This window comes from Cryptomeria japonica, chromosome 3 (genome assembly GCF_030272615.1).
Source record: "Cryptomeria japonica chromosome 3, Sugi_1.0, whole genome shotgun sequence".
Classification (NCBI taxonomy): Eukaryota; Viridiplantae; Streptophyta; class Pinopsida; order Cupressales; family Cupressaceae; genus Cryptomeria; species Cryptomeria japonica.
Genome location: NC_081407.1, coordinates 832,551,331 through 832,575,468, shown reverse-complemented (window position 1 = coordinate 832,575,468; position 24,138 = coordinate 832,551,331).

The following is a 24,138-nucleotide window of genomic DNA, read 5'->3' as shown; positions in this document are numbered from 1 at the left end:
CTAATGTGATCTTGACGATCTGTTTTTGCATCATATTTATTATATTTTGGGATCTCACAATGTTGTGGGAATGACACTGTGTTCAAACTCTTGTCAAAAGGATATGGATATATATCCTCCAAGGAATATCTTTTAGCACTTGTTCCATTGTGCATATCATGTATTTTTTGTTGCAAAGTGTGCATTTGTTCAGTCAGAGTTAAAAGAGGATTATCAACATAGGTTCTCCTTGTATCCTCATGAGTTCTTGTGTCGCCCTGATTCCTTCTTGTTTCATTTTGGGTCCTTGTGGTATCATAATGATTCCTACGTGTACTATCATTGTCTCCTATGGTATCACTATTTAACCAATTTATGTTGTTGTCATCTTGGTCATTGTTGTGTTGAGTATGACTTGATTTGGCATTATGCCTCAATATTTCTAGACAAAAATTTGGGGTAATTTAGCCCCTTACCTCACCAACATCAAGATGCATTTTTTCTTTTGGGTTTCTAACATTTATTCAGTTAGTTTGTCAAATATAGGATCTTGTTGAAGTTCTCTAATGGTCACATTAATTTCTTCCTCTTCCTTATCAATGCGTTCAAATTTATTAAAAGTAAGATTTTCCTCCTCCATTTTGATTTCTTGTTGACATTTCAATTGCTCGTGTTGATCTCTAATTGAAACTGGCATTAAATGTTTTGACTTTCAAGATGTGACTCAATAGGTGATCAATTATTTAGATAAACATGGTAAGTTTATTCTACCACCTCTAATGAGTTCTTGTGATAATCCTAATCTTTATTTTAAAGCATAGGTTCTCAAAGGTTCTTCATCAAACTCATTTACATGATTGCATATGTATGTACGATAGTGGTGTAAAAATATACGATGTTTCAATAGAAGTTTGTGGTTTATGTATAGAAACCTTTTCTTTTTCAAGAGTGCTTTACAATTAAGTTTCTTCTTTTTGAGACGACACGAAATGATCATACGAGTATGTGATAATTTGCAAGTTTTTGCTCCTAATGAGAGTGCAAATTTTTTGAAATTTTTATATAACCAAATTCAAAGAGCAACGATATATCTAATGCAAACAACAAGGTTAATCTGATCAACCTTTGTAGTTTCGTGATAAAGGATGATAAATCTTGATGAGTTACTATATTTGTAAGATAAGTTTATCAAAGATAAGCAATTATGCACTTTGAAATGTTAGATCTAAAACTTGTTTAGATGAATAATTATAAAAACCTTAAGTGTGATTTAGCTTTATGTGCAAAATGTTCAAGAACCCTATTTGTTTGAGTAGCTATGAAGTTTGTGATGGTCAAAATGAAATTTTCTCTACAATGGGTATCCAAATCTATTTTTAAAATTTTCTTGTGACTAGTGGAAGTATCCTCTGTTGAAAATGCACTAGAACAAATGTGCTACAAGTTTTAACAAATGCGCTACAAAAATACATAAATGTGCTACATTGTTTTTTAAATGTGCAACTGTGCATTGTATATGAGTTATAGAATTGTGTAAATGTGATATTTTTTAATAGATGTGCCAAAAAGTTTGGCAAATGTGTTAAAATATTTTGTAGATGCACTACACTACTAGTCAAATGAATTTTTTTGTATTTTAAATGCATGATTCAGTGTTTTCCCTTTAAAATGTTTAGTTTCCTGGTGTTTCAAAAAGGGATGATTTTTCTATCTTGATGAGAACATAACATAAAAACATCACACACAATGTTTGAAAAAAGTAAACTAAACTCACTAGCACAATTCTTATGGTTGGCCATGACAACAATTATTGGATATCATTCGTGTTTCCCCAACTATGCTTATTTGAAGTGGATATTTAGATGGTTAACCCTACTGGCTCCACTCCACAACACTCACTTCTCTGGGGTAGCCAAGTATCAGGTCCCTTGAAAAATCCTCATGGGAAACTTTTTATTGTTAGATTCTAGGACAGTCCCAAAGACACTGAAAGGGGGGGTGAATCGGTGTCTAACTGGTTGATGAAAGAATTAAATTTAATTACAACTTTACAACTAAAATTAATATACCGGTAAGCAAATAATAGTGCAGTAAAGAGAAGCAAAATAATAAGCACCAATGCACACCATAATACATATTTTTGGCAAGGAAACCGAGTAGGGGAAAAATCTCAGTGGGATTTGTGACCCACAATATTTACTCACTGGCCAATATGAATAAATGTTACCTAGTTCAATAGGGGCCTGCACATGCCGGAAGGCCAACAGCCTAGAGCTCACTGCTCAACAAAAAAAATGAGTCCCACTAACTATAATTGGATGGTTAAATCCAATAATAATGTACTGCTCAAAATAGCATCTGAAATGCTGGATTCAGTACTAGTTTAAGCTCTATTTGATACCTCTACCATAAACCTTGCTTTGCTCTTATTTTCTCATAAGATAAATACATAAAAAATGCATATATAGTTATTCACTTACATACATACCTAATTATATTTCTAAATGACCTACAAGATCTCATACATATACGAGTCTTTACAATACATCATGTTGGCTATACAAATATATTTACAATACAAAATAATATTATTTCCAAGTCAGCTAGGAGTGTCGGTATGATCTGTTGCCAGTGTAATTGGATGCCAGTGTGAATATCCTTTGTAGTAACTGTCGGTGCTGGTAGGTGAAATCTATTACCGATATAGCCTATGAGCCATGTTAGTAATTGCTTGCCATCAATGACAACATCAATGACAAAGGATGTCAAAACAATCAAAAATTCAAAAATTTACTTAGAATCCTGTAGTCGGTTATGTATAATCTAGAAAATATCTACCAAAACCAAGTTAAGACCTTGCAAAAACCTAGTACTATCAAAAATTATAGTCTTTGTCTATTAGATCATCCTGGTCAGATAATGCATCTGTTTCTCCGATGATCTTTCTCCTTGAATAGTTGCCTTAGATAGCTCATTCCAGTGTGTTAACAAGTTGTCCAATCTAGGACCAAGTTTGTTCTTTAACTCCCAGGTTTTCATTCTCAACCTTGCCTTCTCTCTTTCTAATTTCTCAATCTTCTCTTCATAAATTGCCATCTCTTGATCCAAAACTGAAGTGAGTTCCGAAGAACCAATCATATTATTAGCAATATCATCAATTTCCTTCTATGTTTTCTTTATTTGCTCATCAATATCCTCTGTTAGATGGTGAGGCTTACATGCTTCCCTGTAAAATTCCTTGTATTCCAAAATGGTGGAATTAAGTGTCGGTAAAAAAGAATCAATCTATCATGTACAGTCCTTAATTGTTTTGTCAAATAAATTATCCTTCTCCTTATTTACTCTTTCCTGAATGGCCTCTTCATTTATCTTATCTGCAGTTTGAATATTAGAAGAAATCAATTTGGACAATGTGTCCAATTTACCTATAGATCCAACAATGTGATCAACCTTGCACGTCGATGCAATCATCTGCAAAATTGGTAAAGAATCATCAATAGCCTTAAATGCTAAGGCATTGAATTCAGTTATCTTCTAAAATGAATCTAGTAGAACATTAGTGACATTTGTCAGTCTGTAATCTCCGGTAGATAAACTAGGAGAAGTGCTAGGTACTGCAATGATTTTCTTCTCTTCTCCACATATCTGCTTAGTTGCCTTAACCACTTCTACTTCCTTTCTCTCATCCTTAACCTCTTCTTTATCCACTTTTTCTTCCTTATTCTCATTCTTGCTTTCATTTTTATTTTCATTTCTTGCCGATTCAGATACATTATGTTCTTATTCCTTGTCTTCTTCTATCGGTATCTGAATATTTTGTTGAGAGTCAATAGTGTTGACCAGAGACTTAGAGACCTCAACATTTGTAGCTTCAACTTTCTTTTCTTCTGCAGTATCCTTATCCAACACAATATTGATATCCTAAGTGTCAACATTCATTGTGAATAGAATATCTGACTCGGGATCAACATTAACTTCTTTCACTTCCTCTGACTTCCCTTTTCTAGGCTCATTTTGCATTTCTGCTAGTGCCTTTGTTACTACTGGTGTGGTATCCTATGCCAGTGGAAGTAAGTTGTCCTTAACTATAATATCTGGTATATTGCCAATCTTACTCTTACCCTTATCTATTTTCTGATACACTTTAGTGAATGATTTATCCACCTTTTGTTTTTCTTTCTCTTCTTTCTTCTCTCTCAACCATAATATATCCCATTTATCCGTTGTTTCATCTACAATTTCTTTCACTCTATTGGCCATAAGATTAACTTGTCGTGACCACTCACAAAAATAGTCCTATTAGCTTCAGGTATTAGGTCATTAATTTCTTACTTAGAATTTATAGGATAGACAACTAACACAACTTCTACCTTCAATTTCTTATCAAGCTCAATAATAGACATTCTCTTTACTTCTAGTCTTAAGTACAAATCATTAGGTAGACCATCTATCACCTCAACAAGAACCTTCTTGTATATATCTAGATACAAAATAATACTTTCTTCTATAGTATCATTATACGAATCCTTAAAAGAATGATAAAATTTATTTACATTGCTAAGGTTACCATCTTGAGTGATTTCATTGACTTACTCTTCTGGTGAAAGAGTATATAGTTCCTTTGGTTCAAATTGCTTCTTGGGTGTGACTTTCTTCCTAGGACCACTGGGCTCTCTTATAGCCTGTTGCTTATTTCTGAGTGTCCTTTATTTCTTAGGAGATGGAGTAGGTATACGTGAGGATTTTCTTTTCTTTCTGTCCACTCTCTTGAATTCAGCTACCCTATCATTGTCAAAATCAGATGAGGTAGCCATAGGAGAGATATGTTCTACTGGTTGTTATTTTGTTTCTCTTTCTTGTGCAACAACATCCTTCATTGGATCAAGTTTCAATAATTCCTTCTTAACAATTTCAACAAACATTGAAGCATCTTTCATTACCTTGTCTCTTATCTTCTTTTGCTTCTTGACTTCAACACCTTTCTCAATTGTTTCAGCATTTCCAAATATCTCCTCTGTTAGTTCTAGTGGAGCATCTAGGATTATTTTAGCATATGAATCCAAGATGTGTGAATCTACCTCATAGCCCATCTCTATTATCTAGATAGTTCTAGGTCTAACTGCCTCCATCCAAATTTCATCTCTTTTCACAACAAAGCATATTTGTTTATCATACTTATCAAAAATGCTTTGAGGAATCCTTTCCCTTTATTTCATTTTTTCTTGAGAGTCCTTGAAGTACTCTTTTACCTGTTTGTCACTAACTGAGCCCATGTCATTAATTGCCTCCTTTATCTGTTTTCCAACAAAAACATCATAGGCAAAATCCTTCTCTCCAATATTAGGAATCTCGTTTGAGAAATGCAACATTAAGCATACAATCAAGTTTCCAAATTTAAAAGTTCCCTTCTTTTCACCTTTTATTTTGTGCAAATTTTCTAATAGTTCATCTTTCAACCGTTCACATATATCAATTTTAGCATTATTCAAGATCATCTCATGAGCACTATGAATGCAAGAACTTGATACAAAATTAAATCTATTAGTATGAGAAACTCTATATCCAATGATCATACTTGCAAATTTAACATTGTTATCTATTATATCATTAACCCTAAGTGACCGGTTGTCAAATGTAGTGCCAGTTAAGCTCATAACCTCTTTGTTTGGGATTTTCTTTTTCTTGTCAAGCCTAGTGCCGGTGGAGGGTAAACTAGTAAAAACCCTTATAGCTTCCTTAGTGATCTTAAAAACTGAGTCTAACCACATGAATTCACCGTGAACCCTGCTGAGAACATAATGGACAATCTCATCTAAAAATTCTAGCATATGAAGGATGTCAGTGAACCCTAAATCCTCAACAATCTTGTGTTCCGGTTTAACTACACCTTGTTTTTCAGCAATAACATTCATGGACATATTCTTTAAATCTTCGGACCCTAAACTTTCAATGTTACAATGTATGTATGCCCTAGAGTCTTCAGCAAACACAACTCTCTTCGGGATTTTTTAAAATGCACCAATGGAGTCATCCAACTTTTCTATCTTAGGGATTATCTTGAAAATGGGTCTAGGTCGCTTTATGTTTTCCACAATAGTAGGGTTTGCAACAAATTCAGGAACGAAGGAGGAAGAAGCCATTGCGTAAGATAAATACCTTTCAACCGAGAAACCTTTGAATGCCTTGAAGAACCTTTGCTACTTCACCTTTAGAATGCCTTTGCTCAATTTCACTCTTCTTCGAATGCTTGAAAGTTTGGTGAGTCAAAATGAGAAGTTGCAGTGCCTTTATAGCCAAAAAGTTAACTTACAACCATAATAAATGCTTTGCCGATGAAGTGAACACTCCACATGTCTGCTGGTAAAGAAGAATTATAACTTCTTACCACCAACTGAGGGTAAATGCATGATTTTCAATTAGTTACCTTACCCCTAAGGATTATTCCTTAGTTAGATGAAGAATCTCTTGCTGGTACAGGATTGTCATGTTCTGTCGATGCAGAGATAGATTCATCAATTCTCTGATCTCTCTTCCTGATCCATTGTTTAGAAAATTCTTTCTTGATTTCAGTCACCTTTTCTTTGCCTTTGTCATTAGGTCCTTTATTGTTTGCTGGTACAGTCTTACTTCTACAAAATTTTACAATATGCCCAATCTTGTTACATGCATAACATGTTACATTATTTCTCTGAATAGCTTTTCCATAATGTTGACCAGTTTAAGTTCTACATTGATTAGATAAATGTCCAACTATACCACAAAAATAGCATTTTACATTTATTTTGCAATTGTCTGAGTTATGACCATCTTTATTGCATTTGGAACATTGACCGGTTGTTGAGTTTGTATTTTGATTATTCCTAAATCTGCACTGATTTGCTCTATGACTAAATTTGTTACAATTGAAGCATTTCCCATTGAATTTATAAGCATTAGGTTTCCTTACCGGTTTGTTGTGATCATGATTGTATGTAGTCCTAGAACTTTCTCCATGTTCAAATCCAAGTCCAACTGTTTCTCCATCAGGTTTCTGACTTTTTCAGCATATCATCAAGCTTGTCTAAACTCTTCTTGAATTTCTCTTTGTATTCATTTATAGTAACCAACTCACCTTCCAAAGTCTTAACTTGTCTCATAAGTTCTTCATTGTCATGTTGCATGTGAATCAAATATGTTTTAAGCATATCATTTTCATAACTAAGCCTTAGAGATTCATCTGATCTTTCATTAAGTCTTCTGGCCAAATCTTCCTCATTCCTCTTTCTATCTTCAACATCCTTGCATAATATCATGGTTAAGTCTTGCATCTCATTCTTCATGTTACTATTCTCTTGTCTCAGTTTCTCTGCAATATCTCTGAGAGTTTCCTTTTCTTCATCATCTTGATTTTGCAACTGCACATGTAATTCTTTTCTCTTATTCTTTGCTATAACCAGGTTTTCTTGAAGTGCTTTGATGAATTCTCGAGCAATTTTGAGTTCATCTTTTAGTTTGATATTCTTCAATTTTTCTACATGAAAATCTTCAAGTGATCCTTCCAACTATTGTCTCAAACTTTCCATTGGTACCGGTTTCATAATCTTCCTCAAGCTATTAGGCTTTTGCAAATTGAGGACTAGGATCTGATACCAATTGTTAGATGCTAGGACAATCCCAGAGACACTGAGAGGGGGGTGGTGAATCAGTGTCTAACTGGTTGATGAAAGATTTAAACTTATTTGCAACTTTACAACCCAAATTAATATACCAGTAAGCAAATAATAGTGCAGTAAAGAGAAGCAAAATAATAAGCATCAATACACACTATAAGACATATATTTTTGGCAAGGAAACCTAGTAGGGGAAAAACCACCATGGGATTTGTGACCCATAATATTTACTCATTGGCCAATATGAATAAACATTACTTAGTACAATAGGGGCCTACACATGCAGGAAGGCCAACAACCTAGAGCTCACTGCTAAACAACAAAAAGGAGTCCCATTGACTACAATTGGATGGTTAAATCCAATAACAATGTACTACTCAAAATAGCATTTGCAATGCTGGATTCAGTACTGGTTTAAGCTCTATTTGATACCTCTTCCATTAACCTTGCTTCGTTATGCTGTTCTCTTATTCACTCATAAGATAAATACCTCAAAATGCATATACAGTTATTCACTTACATACATACCTAATTACATTTCTAAATGACCTACAAGATCTCATACATATATGAGTCTTTACAATACATCATGTTGACTATACAAATATATTTACAATACAAAACAATATTATTTCCAAGTTGGCTAGGAGTGCCGGTATGATCTGTTGTTGGTATAACTGGATGCTGGTGTGAATTACCTTTGTAGTAAGTGCCAGTGCTGATAGGTGAAATCTATTATTGTTATAGCTTGTGAACCATGTTACTAGTTGGTTGCCATCAATGAAAACATCAACTATTCTCATCTGAGTGTATAATGCCAATATTTATCTCTACTAAGAACCATAAGAATGTGAGTGTCATCAGAGGTCCGACCTCCTGTACCAATAGCGTTAAGGTTTTTGGCTTCTAAAAAGGAGTTTTTAGTTAGGTAGCCTATAGAGGTTGCGCTTTATAGGGTTTATGGGGAGTCATAACTTCGGTATGATATTCTTAGCACCCAGTGTTTGCAAATTTCTTCACAACCATGTTTATTTATACTAGATTGGAAGATCTTGGCTTTAGCCTTTTACCACTAGGGTTGTTCCCTCTCACCAAGCCTTAAGGGCTACTCTAGAGGTAGGCTCTCTAAAGGTTACATATTCTAGAAAGTAGGTCTGGTTTTCTGATCACTTGGTTAAGGTGAGAGCATAATAACCTACCACTTTGTGCAAACAGAGTACATAGTTGTGTTGGCATTATGTGAACCGGTATAAGGACATAATGATATTGTATGTTGTCATTGATGTCAATATGTGATATGAAGTGAACCGACATATGTGATATGTGTCAAGATGAATCGACATGCAGTTATGGGAACCAACACATGGAAGCACTGTGTGACTATCGGTTTGTAGGTAGTTTCCACTTCAGGATTTCCGATTGGAGTACCTCAAGCCTGTGTGACTCAATCGGTGATCTTTGTGTGATGAGTTAATAGTATAATGGAGAATAGGTCTTGTTGCCATGTAAGCTCTATGTGTGTGAAGGATCTTGCATGAAGAAGACTATTCCTATCTACCTCAGGAATGTGCAAAGTTTGTCAAATAGTGATAACACGTGATGGGTTATCAGCTGCCATGAAATTAGTGGATAGTGGATGATGGAGAATGTCTTGACATTGATTCAAGGCTGTTGTATTTAATGTAGTATGATTCAACGGTCAAGATTGAACCGTTTGAATTGCTTAACCTAATAATCTTAGGGTTTAGGGTTTTTGCTACTAACCTGTCTGTTTCCTATAAGGTCAATGTTGTGTTTCTTTCTAAGGTTGTTGGGAAAAGTTGTTAGTGTGTATCCAAGGGAAGTGATACATGATTCTTGCCAGACCAAAGGAGAGAAGAGATACCTACAAAGTGAATGTGCAGAAGGTGAAGAGGAGCCAAAATGGATCTGCATTAGCATTGAGTGTTGTTACCAGATCATTGTAGTTCCTGTTGATCTTTAACCACTTCAACAGTTGTGAAATCCCTTAATAGGGTAGCCTTAACTGGCTTGATACAAATCCCTTAACAGGGTAGCTTTAACCAGCTTGATTCAAATCCCTTAATAGGGTAACTCAAAGTTATTGAGTCCTGGGAAGCTATAGAGCTCTAGAGATCCTTTAGCTATTGAGTTCTTGAAATCCTCTAACAAGGTAACCCTAACTAGGTATAACCCTTAACTGGGTATTGTAGCCATTCCTTAACCGGGTGATCCCTAACAAGATCGGTTATTAGCAGAACCTATTGTAATGTCTTTAACCGGACAAGGCTCCTAACAGAGTGGACTTCATTCAAAAAGCAGCTTGTGGGTATTCATCCCCACCATGGTTTTTCCCAGTTGGGTTTCCACGTGAAAAATATGTGTGTCATGTGTGATGCTTTTATCTTGTGATTCTTTGTTATTACTTGTTGAGCATATGATGGTTCTATGTTTTATGCTTGTCTATAAAACATATTGAACTAACTATTGTGAGGACCTAATCATAGTTTACCTATTCATGCATGAGGGTGTAATGATACTATTGTATTGAGCTAAGAGGAAAGCTTAGTGAGTGACTGGTTTATGATTATTTTAGTTATTTTGGGTCTTACCAGTTGCACTCTATTTCAACTAGTATCACTACTTGCCAGTCATTTGGAGTATTTATTGTCAAACCAGTTTTGGACTGTATTTTTGTTTGTACTGATTCACCCCCCCTTGTTTCAGTACCAGTTTGGTACTATTCGTTCATCATTGAGTTATCAATTGGTATCAAAGCACTCTAGGTCCTCTGTGTTGTAAGCTTAACCACTTGAGGTAAAGATCCCAGTCAAATGATGAAGAGGGAAGGCCCAAAGTTTAACAGGGAAAATTTTGGTATATGGAAAGATAGGATGAAGATATTCATCAGAAGCATGGGTTCTCAACACTGGAGTTATGTTGAGAATGTCTATGTTGTCCCTACCAGTACTCTCACCGATGACCAAAAGAGAGAGATACAAGAAAATGGGAAAGTCATGGAAGCCCTCATTAGTAGTCTATCTGACATTTAGTTTATTGATGTTTAGGACAAGGTAAATCCCAAAGAGGTGTGGGATGCTCTTGAAAATATCTATGGTGGTGATGAACATGTAAATCAGGCTAAGGAAGAAAGCTTGAGAGGGAAGTTTGAAGATATGTGGATGGTTGAAGGTGAGACCATTCAGTAGTATGGAATAAGAATCAAAACAGTTGTTGGAGAAATCAAGAGTGCAGGTGGTAAAATAGAAGATTCCACTATGGTAAGCAAAGTCTTGAGATTCCTGTTGCTGGTCTATGCAATAAGGGTTGCTGCTATTCAGGAGCTGAGATCAATAGACAAGTCTAAAGTATCCTTGGACTCCATCATAGCCAAGTTAACAACCTATGAGCTAAATAGTTTTGATGGCAGTGTTCAAAAGACTGAATCAGCATTTAAAGCCTCTACTATGCCATCCAGAAAAGGAAAAGAGGCTAGCACTAGTGGGGAACCTAGTCAGAGCAGAGAAATGAATGATGAGGAGATTCTGATGGCATTTAAAGCTCTCCTTGCTAGGAAGCTTCCTAAAGGAACCGATAAATACAGAGGTAAGCTACCTTTGAAATGATTTTCTTGTAATCGAATAGGACATATTGCTATAAACTGTCCTAATGGTGATAACAAGGACAAACCAGAAAGGTTCAGGAAATTCAAAGGAGGAAACCAAAGAAACTATTTTGTGGCAGTTGATGAAGGTGTCACAGATGAGGAATCAGAAGATGAAGAGAATGAAGACATTGTGTTTATTGTTGTAAAGGAAGATGTGGCAGACAAGAAGGCTCTTGTCTCTCGTTTTGATAATTCCAATGAGTGGATCATTGACAGTGGCTATTCTCACCATATGATAGGTGACCAGAGCAAGTTTCTATCCTTGGAGGAGTATGATGATGGTGTGGTTCGCTTTGGCAATGATGAACCATGCATGGTCAAAGGCAGAGGGTCCATCTCTTTGAATGGAAAGAGTAGTGCTGACAATGTGTATTGGGTTGATGGTCTCAGACACAACCTTCTGAGTGTGCCTAGCTAAATGATAGTGGCCTCACTCTAGAATTCAAGAATGGAGTTTGCAGAATCAAAGGAAAAGATGGTGAATTGGTGGCCACCAGCATGCAGACCAAAGGTAACCTATTTCATCTGAATGCAAATATAAGTACATGTCTTATGGCTAAGCTTGATGATAGCTGGATATGGCATAGGGGACTCTGCCATGTAAACTTTGATAACATTGTAAAGGCTAGTAAGATCAAGGCAGTTAGAGGGTTTCCAGTGCTAAGCAAACCGGATAATACCTTGTGCAGAGAGTGTCAATTGGGGAAAATGTCTTCCTCAACCTTTAAAGGTAAATCTTTCACTGCTAACAATTTTCTTGATCTTGTGCATACTAATTTGTGTGGTCTTATGAAAACTAGAAGTGTGTGGGGTGATAGGTACTTCATGATTCTCACTGATGACTACTCAAGAATGATGTGGGTCACATTCTTGAATGACAAGTTTGAAGCTTTTGTGAAATTCAAAGCTTTTAGAGCATTAGTGGAGAATGAAAGCGGTAAAAGGATCAAGTGTCTTAGAACTAATCAAGGAGGGGAATTCACTTCTGGTGAATTCAACAAGTATTGTGAAGAATTTGGCATCAAGAGGCAACTGTCTACCCCCCAGACTCCACATCAGAATGGCCTCGCAGAGAGGAATAACCGAACTATAGTTGAAGCAGCTAGAACCATGTTGATTCAAGGAAAGGTAGCACACACCTTTTGGAGAGAAGCGGTGAGCACTGCAGTCTACACTATGAACCGGGTACTCATCAAGAAAGGTAAGGACAAAACTCCTTATGAGTATTGGACCAGTAAGACACCTATGGTCAGCTACTTTAGGGTATTTGGTAGCAAATGTTACATCAAGAGGAGTGAACATTAGGGCAAATTTGAAGCTAAATGTGATGAGGGAATATTCCTAAGATATTCCACCAAGAGTAAAGCTCTCAAGTGCTACAACAATAGGACTCGGAGAATTATGGAAAGTGTCAATGTAAGAGTTGATGAATCCTCTGAGAAAACTAAGGAAACCGGTAGTGAGCAAGCTGTAAATGAACCGGTTGCAACCTTCTGGGAACCGGTTGTTAGTCAACTAAGTATCAATAATAGTGTTCCTGAACTTGTGAATGCTGATACTGATGAAGATGAGGATGAAGAGGAAAAGAAAGAAGAACCAGTCAAGACCATTCCTCGGTATGTCAAGCTGAATCATGATCCTAAATAGATCATAGGAGATAAGGATGCAGGAATCCTTACAAGAAGAAAGATGAGAGAAAACTCATGTATGATCTCTGAATTTGAGCCTAAATAATTCAAAGAGGCTCATAAAGATGAAGACTAGATCAAGGCAATTAAAGAGGAACTTGACCAAATAGAGAAAAATGGTACATAGTCCTTGGTACCTAGACCAGAGCATAAAAATGTCATTAGCACCAAATGGGTGTTCAGAAACAAGCTGAATGAGGATGGCACAGTGATTAGTAATAAAGCCAGATTGGTGTGCAAAGGATATGCTCAAGAAGAAGGAGAAGACTATGGAGAAACCTTTGCTCTTGTAGCCAGATTGGAAGGAGTTCGTATGCTTCTTGCATATGCAGCTTTTAAAAGGTTCAAAGTGTATCAAATGAATGTAAAATATGCATTCCTAAATGGTGTACTTGAAGAGGAGGTGTATATAGAGAAACCAAATGGGATTTCCCTATCTGAAGATAGTGATATGGTGTGCAGGCTACATAAATCCTTATATGGTCTAAAGCAAGCACCTAGGGCATGGTATGAGCGCCTACATTCCCATCTTGTGAAGATTGGATTTGAGAGAACAAGTGAAGATAGAAATATCTACTTGAAATCTGAAGGAGATCAGATCCTGATCTGTGAGGTTTTTGTTGATGACATTATCTTTGGTGGAGATGATAAGATGAGTCATGAGTTTGCTGATGAGATGAAGAAAGAGTTTGAGATGTCACTCATAGGGGAGATTAAGTTCTTCATTGGACTGTAGATCTAGCAGATGAAAGATGGAATCTTTATTACTCAGTCCAAATATGTCAAAGAGGTGTTGAAGACCTTTGGCATGGAAGATAGCAAACCGATTGGTACACCGATGGTGACCGGTTGCAAATTGACAAAAGAGGATGATTCTGCACTGGTGGATGAGAAGGGATACCGATCAATGATTGGTAAGTTGCATTATGTAGTGCATGGTAGACCAGATATTGCACATGCAGTTGGCATTACTGCAATGTTCCAGAAAAGTCCAAGAGAATCCCACTTGATTGTAGTCAAGCGGATTTTTAGGTATCTGAAGGGAACAATTGACTATGGATTGTGGTACCCATACAACAATGATTTCAATCTGAAAGTGTTCATAGATGCTGATTGGGCAAGTAATGTGGATGACCAGAAAAGCACAACCGGTGGTGCATTCTTTCTCGGCGGTAGACTGGTCTCATGGATGAGTAAAAAGTAGAGTTGTATCTCTCAATCTATAGTGGAAGCGGAGTATGTTGCAGCTTTCATGAACTGCACTCAGACAATTTGGATGAAGCATGTACTGGAAGGCTTCAAAATCCATGTATCTGAACTGGTAAGTATATTCTATGATAACACAAGTGCTATCAATATCTCAAAGAACTCGGTTTTACATTCTAGAACCAAGAATTTTGAGCTTAAGTATCATTTTTTAAGGGAAAAGGTTCAGAATAAAGAGATTGCACTAGAACATGTTTCCAGTAAGGAGTAGTTAGCAGACATATTCACCAAGCCTCTCCCAAAAACTACATTTGTGTACTTAAGAGGTGAATTGGGGGTACTGCCCCTTTAGGTGGTCAACTAAAAGTATTTGTTCCACATCAGTCAGGTATTGCATAGTAGAATTTTTTGTTGATTGATGTGTCGAGGGATGCTACTCCTCAAGGGGAGCAGCATAATGGAATAGGGATGCTTGTGCCTCCACTTTGGCATTGTTGTCAAAGGGGGAGAAGCAGTGAAGCAGAGAGATATCTTTGTATATTGCCATCAATACCAAAGGGGGAGATTGTTGGCATTATGTGACCAGTATAAGGACATAATGATATTGTATGTTGTCATTGATGTCAATATGTGATATGAAGTGAACTAGAATATGTGATATATGTCAAGATGAACCGGCATGCAGTTATGGGAACCGGCACATGGAAGCACTGTGTGACTACCGGTTGGTGGGTAGTTTCCACTTCAGGATTTATGGTTGAAGTACCTCAAGCCTGTGTGACTCAATCAGTGATCTTTGTGTGATGAGTTAATAGTATAACGGAGAACAGATCATGTTGCCACGTAAGCTTTGTGCGCATGAAGGATCTTGTATAAAGAAGACTATTCCTATCTATCTTTGGGAATGTGTGAAGTTTGTCAAATGGTGATAACGCATGATGGTTTATTAGCCACCATGAAATTGGTGGATAATTGACAATGGAGAATGTCTTGAGATTGATTCAAGACTATTGCATTTAATGCAGTATGATTCAATGGTTAGGATTGAACCGCTTGAATTGCCTAACCTAACAGGTTTAGGGTTTAGGGTTTTTGCTACTGACCTGTCTGTTTCCTATAAGGTCGATGTTGTGTTTCTTTCTAAGGTTGTTGGAAAAAGTTGTGAGTGTGTATCCAAGGGAAGTGATATGTGATTCTTGCCAGACCAAAGGAGAGAAGAGAAACCTGCAAAGTGAATGTGCAGAAGGTGAAGAGGAGCCAAAATGGATCTTCATTAGCATTGAGTGCTATTACCAAATCATTGTAATTCCTGTTGATCTTTAACCACTTCAACTAGTTGTGAAATCCCTTAATAGGGTAGCCTTAACTGGCTTGATACAAATCCCTTAACAGGGTAGCTTTAACCAGCTTGATTGAAATCCCTTAATAGGGTAACTCGAAGTTATTGAGTTCTGGGAAGCTATAGAGCTCTGGAGATCCTTTAGCTATTGAGTTCTTGAAATCCTCTAACAAGGTAACCCTAATTGGGTTTAACCCTTAACCGGGTATTGTAGCCATCCCTTAACCGAGTGATCCCTAACAGAATCAATTCCTAGCAAAACCTATTGTAATGTGTTTAACCGGAGAAGGCTCCTAACAGAGTGGACTTCTAAAGAGTTCAAAAAGTAGCTTGTGGGTATTCATCCCCACCGTGGTTTTTCCCAGTTGGGTTTCCACATGAAAAATATGTGTGTCATGTGTGATGCTTTTATCTTGTGATGCTTTGTTATTACTTGTTGAGCATATGATGGTTCTATGTTTTATGCTTGTCTATAAAACATATTGAACTAACTATTGTGAAGACCTGATGATAGTTTACCTATTCAAGCATGAGGGTGTAATGATACTATAGTATTGAGCTAAGAGGAAAGCTTAGTGAGTGACCGGTTTATGATTATTTTAGTTATTCTGGGTCTTACCGGTTGCACTCTGTTTCAACTAGTATCACTGCTTGCCAGTCATTTGGAGTATTTGCTGTCAAACCGGTTTTGGACTGTATTTTTGATTGTGCTGATTCACCCCCCCTCTCAGTACCGGTTTGGTACTATTTGTTCATCATTGAGTTATCAAGTTGATGAATTAACCCCCTAGATTATTCTAAGTGCAACTATTCTAAGAAGATAAAGATCGAAGTTCCATGTTGTAAATTGACCACCTAGTTAAGCTATGTAAATAAGAAATGGCCAAGTTACTATCCCCTAATTATTCTATATTTATCACTGCATATAGAAACACCCGCAAAAACACCAGTTAGTAGTTTTAGAGATTTTATCTTTGATGGTCGAGAAAAAGCTGCAACTATTAGAAGAAAAACCTGCAATGTGGATATGCAAATGGGTTAGAAATATAAATGCCCAACTCTAAACTATAAATGTGCTATTGTCTCCATGGAATTTACTGCTTTATTCTCATTCCTTGGAATCTGAACAAATGTGATTTCAGTAAAGTATTTCTTGAAATATTCAACCAGACTCTCGTAGGGTATCAGTTTATTATCCTTCATTTGGTATTCATCATTTATCTAGTTGATATGGTTGTGAATCTCCATAGACATGTAACTCTTCAATATTTCATTTAATAGCCATCTTTATCTTGATGATTAGCACCTCATATTACACAGTATTGTTTGTACATGGAAAGAACAACATGTATGATTTAGGACTAGTGTGACCTTGAGGCTTTATGAACAAAATTATTGCACCTGGTCAGTGGTGTGTGTAGGAGCCATCAAAGTACAGCTCCCAAGTCTTCTTGTTGACAGTGAGAAAATATGCATCAGGAAACTCAATATGTAAGGGTGCATCATCGTGTAGGGGTGCTTCAACTAGTTGATATGCAATCACTTGCCCTTATATGGATTTTTGATCAACATAATTAATGTCAAATTCACTCAGCACCATGACCCATTTAGCTATTCGACCTATCAATGCTACCTTGGTAAGCAGATACTTTAGAGGGTTGATCTTTACAATCATCTTAATAGAGTGTGTAAGCATATAATGTCACAACTTTTGGGTTGCGAATACCACCACCAAACATGCTTTCTCCATTGTTGTGTAGTTTAACATATATCCAACCAAGGTTCTGCTAATATAGTATATTTATCTTTCTTTCCTTTCAATGTCATGATGTTCCAGTAGAGCTCCTAATGATACATCTATAGCTGAGATGTAGAGTAATAATTGTTTTGTTTTAATCGGTGATGCTAGCACTAGTGGATTTACCAAGTATTCATTGATTTAAGTGAAAGATTCGTCACATTTGTCATCCCATTTTAATGGAACATTTTTGTGTAACAAGTGAGTAAATGGATGACATCGATCATCCAACTAATCTATGAACCTTCTTATTGATTGCAACCTCCCTTAAATAGAACTTAGTTGACTGATATCTTTGGAGCTTCTATTTTCATTATAGCTTGTACTTTCACTGGATCAACTTCTATGCCATGAGAAGATATGATATACCCTAGGAGTTTACCTTATGCAACTCCAAAATCATACTACTTCGGGTTTAGTCTCAACTTAAATACTATTCTAGTTTGTCAAAAATCTTGTCTAGGATCCCTAAATGCTCTTCTCTATTATGTGACTTTGCCAGTATATCATCTAGATAATCTTCCATGAAGGTGTGCATCATAACATAAAAATGGTTTTCATATCTCTGATAAGTAGCTCAGGCATTATTGAGCCCAAATGGCATGACGTTCCAATAGAAAGTACCCCAAGGGCATGCAAAGGTTTTTTCTCCTGATCCTCAGGGGCTATCTTTATTTTATTATACCCCAAGAAGCCATCCATTAAAGAGAACATTTCATCTCTTGCTGTAAGATCTATAATAATATCAATGCTTTGTAATGGAAGGTCATCCTTTGGGTATGCTTTGTTCAGGTCCTTGAAATTTGTGCGCACTTTGATACTTTTTTCTATTTTTCATATAGGTACAATAGTTGACATCCATTATGGATATGTAACTGGTCGTATGAGCCCTACACCCAATAGTTTATTCAACTCTAATTTAACAAGAAGAAAAATATGAGGGTGCATCTTTCTAAGTTTCTATTTGACTAGTTTAGGTCTTGGAGTGATATTGCGATGATGCATAATGAGATTTGGGTCAAGTTCTAGCATATCAACATATGACTAGGCAAAGTTGATTTCCCTCTTCTTGAAAAAATTGCTATAGTCATGTCTTTTTTTCTTATGATAAATATGTTGCAGGATGAAGAATTTTGGGATTCTCTAGAGTACCAATATTAATTGCCTCTGTAGGTTCTATCAGAATAGCCACTCTCTCTTAGAGATATTCTTAGAGAGTGTCAAAAATTCCATTTTATCTCACCTCAAGGAGGTTTTCACCATTAGATACACCCTTTATTTTATCTTTTGGATGATCTAATGTTTCCATTAAATGGTTCTCTTTATTAGACCTTCTTCTTTGTTTTGTTATTCAATTCACTTGTGCAAGATATTTTTGGTGTTATACACTCAACAATGTTAAGGTATATATATATATAGCATGATCATTTGGGAAGGTATCTATTGGCATGATTGGCATAATTGATTTAGATGAAGAATAATGACTGACCCAACAAAGGACTGTTTGTGATGACGTCATGATGAAGAGAATGAGGTTGCATGATTGGATGACTTTGATCAGTTATTTGTATTGTTAGTGGTGGAAAGTGATGTTTACTATGTTGTATTTTGTCATATTTGTCTTTTTGGTCTACCAGAAAGAGCTTACCGGTAAAGAAACAAGAAACTGGGAATTAGGAACTTAACCATTAAATGAGGATATATTTTGATTAGATCTGGTGATTGCTGATGATTGAAGTGTTGTAGTTTGGAATGTGAGTTTGTCTCATTGTGATATGTATTTGACTAGAGCCGCATCATGTTTTGGTTACCGAAAGTCATGTTTATTATTTCTATTGTATTTTGCTAGGGTTTGAGAAGGGTTTAAGGACCGATGAATAATTCTCTTAACTGGTAATGATTTTTGATTTGGCGATGATCTACATCAAGTTCAAATATTGGAGGTGACGTGGCACAACCCGTGTAGATGGATGAATTATTGTTTTGGCATTATTGAAGTTGGAATTTCTTGGGAAACAATGAAGTACTTAGAAGAGTGTTCTAAAGGTTTGAATTTGCATAAGATCAAGTTTCTATTATGTGTTACAATCAATCAACAGTTGATATTATTTTGTAAAATGTTGTAATGATCTGTATGATGATCTGATATGATCCGAGATGATCAACATTGTAAATTCTTGATGTATCTAGGGTTTAGTAACTGACCTAGTTGTAAAGGATATTTTTGTTGGTTTTGGTTGACTTTTGTTATGTCATTGTTTTGAGAAGAGTGTGAAGCCGAACCAGAGTGTGAGAGATCTGACTGAGTGTAGTAGATTTGGAGTAGAATTGGATCTGATCAAGTAATCAGTTAAGTGTTATACTTAGATCATTCACTATTTTTCCCTAACAGTTGCAGCAGTCAAAATCCCTTAACTGGGTAAGTCCTAACAGGCCTTACTTTGTAAATCCCCTATTGGGGTGTCTCAACATCCAAGTTCTAAATCCTCTAGTGAGGTTGATCCTAATAGGTCAAAGCTCCTAACATGGCTCATTATTGTTGGCATTTTAGATATGTTGATATGGTTTTGTCATTGATGTCAATACTTGTCATCGCTTGTAAACACTTATTAGCACTTGGAGATTTTTTTTATGTTCACCGGCAAGTTAGAGACTTATGCAAAGTCATCGGTATTTGGTTTACCGAAAGATTATGTTGTTCACTGACACTTGGAATGACTTGGAGACTGCTTGGTTATGTTGAAGACATTATTTGATCACTTGGATTTGGCAATTTGGTTAATTATTTATTCGGGTTTGCATATTTGTTGTTATCAGCAAATAGGTCCAGGATAAGCACTGACAGGTATATCTATTCTAGATCAGCACGACCTGTTATTGAGATGATTTATTATTATTGTAAATGCATTGACCCGACATCAAGCATCGAATATTGATTTACTTATAATTGATTTTATTATAATATCTTTTAGTGAGATGACCTATTTAATTGGTCTTAGGTTATGGTATAAATGTAAGATCTCATTTGTGAGATTAATATGTGAATGTGAAAAGGATTGCAATAAGGTATATGCAAATATAAGCAAAGCTATACATGCAGACATCATTTGAAGGTTGAAGGAAGGATCTTATGGAGGCAATCCGAACTAAACTGGTACCGAATCTAGCATATGAAGATGCTATTTTATGCGGTACATTATCATTGGATTTAACCATCCAATTGCAGTCAGTGTGACTCTCATTTTATGATTGAGCAGTGAGCTCTAGGAAGCTGGCCTTTCTGCATGTGCAGATTCCATATTGTACATACATACTATCTATAGTAGTATCATTTGATTGTGGGTAAGGATTCCCACCATGGTTTTTCCCCTTACAGGGTTTCCACGTACAAATAATTGTGTTATGTGTTTTGGATGTCATTGTCTTTCTATTTCATACATTAATCTTTATCGGTATTTCAATTAACTATTAAGATTGTCTACCGACATAAAGTTTGGTTTACCGGTATTAAGCATTAAGTTTTGGTTAAGTTAATTTTGTTTGAATATATGGGATAACTGATTCACACCCCCCTGCTCTCAGTTGTCTCTGGGACCTAACAATTATTTTAAATCCATTAACTGAGTGACTCCTAACATGGCATCCTTGTAAGCTCCTAACCGAGATAGGCTCCTAACAGGGCACATTATGAAAGAGTGCACAAATTTTACTGGGTACCAATTCCCACTGTGGTTTTTCCCTATTTGGGTTTCCATGTGAAAAATATGGTGTTCATATGGTGAATGTTTTTATGTCCTGTTATGTTTTATTTTTAGTTAATGCATGGTTAATGAACACTTAATATGCAGACATGATAAATCAGATTAGCAGATACCAGTACTGGTAAATGGTTTTCTTCTTGGCTATTGTTTGATTTGGTGAAAGTTTAATATGGTTGAGTTTTAGATTTTAATTTTATGTTAATAATAATTCACCCCCCTCTCAATATTAACTAGATCCTCTACGATTAACAATTGTTATCAGAGCATTGGTCCTCTGTGCGTAGAAAGCTTAGCAACTTGAGGAAAAGATCCTGAGAAAAATGATGAAGAATGAGGGTCCCAAGTTTACCAAGGATAACTACCGAATATGGAAAGATCAGATGAAGATATACATTAAAGGTTTGGGTGCTCAGTATTGGAATCATGTGGTAAACAAGTATGTTGCTCCTATTACCAACCCCTTGACATAAGATGGGATTAAAGAAAAATAAGAAAACATTCAAGCCTTGGAATCAATTGTAAGTACTTCATCTGATTCTGAGTATATAGATGTTCATGGATTAGAAACTATGTTTGACATATGGGAGAAATTAGATTTGATTTATGGAGGAGATGAACATGTACAAAGAGCGAAAGAATAAAGTTTAAGAGGCAAATTTGATGGCATGAAAATAGTTGAGGGTGAGAACATTGCACAATATGGTCAAAGGATTAAATAAGTTGTAGGTGGTATTAAGAGTGCTAGAGGTAAGATTGATGATGATGTTGTTGTTCGTAAAATACTTAGAACTCTCCTACCACAATATGCTATTAGAGTTTTTGCAATTAAAGAACTAACATCTATTTATAAATATAAAGTCACTGATGATTCTCTTATTGGAAAGTTGACTGCATTTGAGTTAAACAACTTTGATAATAGTGTTTCAAAACCATCTGAATCTTCTTTTAAAGATTTTTTTACCAATACATCTAATCATGACTGCAGTTCTAGCCATGGTGGTAGCAGAATTGATGATGATGATGACGATCATCTGATGGAACTTGAGGCACTATTAGCTAAAAGATTTCTTAGAGGCACCAGTAAGTACAAAGGTAAACTTCCTTTGAAATATTTTTCCTGCTATAAGATTGGACACATTGTGGAAAATTGTCCTAACAGTGATAAAAAGGAAACGGTCATGAAATTTAAAGGAAAAGGAAAGAAACAATACTATGTTGTAGTTGATGAAGGAGTAACTAATGATGAATCAAAAGAAGATGACAATGAGGAGATAATGTTTGTTGTTATGAAGGAAGATCTGACTGATGAAAAGGCATTAGTGTCTCACATGGAGAGTAGTGATGAATGGATAATAGATAGTAGTTGCTCACACCACATGACCGGTGATAGAAACAATTTGTTATCCCTTAAATAATTTGATGGAGGTGTAATAAGGTTTGGTAAAAAATCACCCTGCATGGTTAATGGTAAAGGATCTATTTCATTAAATGGAAAAAGTAATGCAGATGATGTCTTTTGGGTTGATGGATTAAAGCATAAGAGTGTGCAGGATTCTTGGAAGTAATGGAGAATTTATTGCTACTGGAAAGTAGACAAGAGGTAATCATTTTCATCTGAATACTAATGTGAATAGTTGTTTGGTGGCAAAGATTGAAGACAACTGGTTATGGCATAAGAGGTTTTATCAAGTGAATTTTGACAGTTTGATAAAGATTAGTAAATCAAGTATTGTGAGAGGTTTTCCCCAACTTGTTAAACTAGATAATGTGTTATGTAAGGACTGGAAGGTGGGTAAGATGACTTCTGTATCTTTTAAGAGTAAGTCTTTCTCTTTAGTGCATATTATAGATATGGTTCATACTAATCTTTGTGTCTCTGTGAGGACTGAGAGCTATAATGGTGATAAATATTTTATGATATTTAATGATGATTTTTCAAAAATGAAGTGGGTAGCTTTTCTAAGAGAAAAGTTTGAGGCATTCAGTAAATTCAAGGCATTTAAATCTTTAGTTGAAAAGGAAACCAAGAAGAGTTTTAAATGTTTAAGAATTGATCGGGGAGGATAATTTATATCTGATGAGTTTGTGAAGTTCTATGATGAACAGGGAATCAAGAGGCAGATGCCAACTCTTATAATTCCACAACAAAATGGGATAGGAAGGAGAATGAATAGAATAATTGTTGATGCAGCTAGAACCATGTATCCTAGGAGAAGTACTAAAAGTGTTCTAGAGAGAAGCAGTTAGTACTATTGTTTACACTTGAACTGGTTACTTGTCAAGAGAGGTAACAAAAAAAAACATTATGAATTATGACATGGAAAGACTTGTAATGTAAGTAACTTTAAAAAATTTGGGAGTAAATGTTTCATTAAACGTGATGTGTCACTAGACAATTTGATGCTAAGTGTGATGAAGGTTTATTTCTTGGTTACTCCACAAAGAGCAAGGCTTTCAAATGTTAGAATAAGAGAACTAAGAAGATCATTGAGACTGTAAATGTTAAGATTAATGAGCTCTCTGAGAAACCTAATGAGACCAACAAATATGGGCCTAAAAAATGATAAAAAAAGACTTGTGTTCATAGAACTGCAAATGCAAAAGGATGATGAACAAAACAATGCAAAAATAGTTGCCCAACCGATAAATGAAGAAATCAATGAAGAACATGAAGAACATGAAGAAGATGGCACATCACCAAAACCCGTAATACCAAGATATGTTAGAATGAATCATTCAGAAGGCCAAATTATTGGAGATAAAAATGTTGGTGTACAAACAAGAAGAAAAATTAGAGAAAACTCTTATTTGATTTGATTAATGCTACGAATGAGGAATTGGATAAGATAGAGAAGAACAAGACATGGACACTTGTTCCCAGACTGGAAGACAAGAATGTGACTGGCACTAAATGGGTCCTTTGAAACAAGTTGAACGAAGAAGGAAAGGTTGTGAGGAAAAAAGGAAGGTTGGTATGCAAAGGCTATGCATAAGAAGAAGGAGAAGATTATGGAGAAACCTTTGCACTCATCGCAAGGTTGGAAGGAGTAA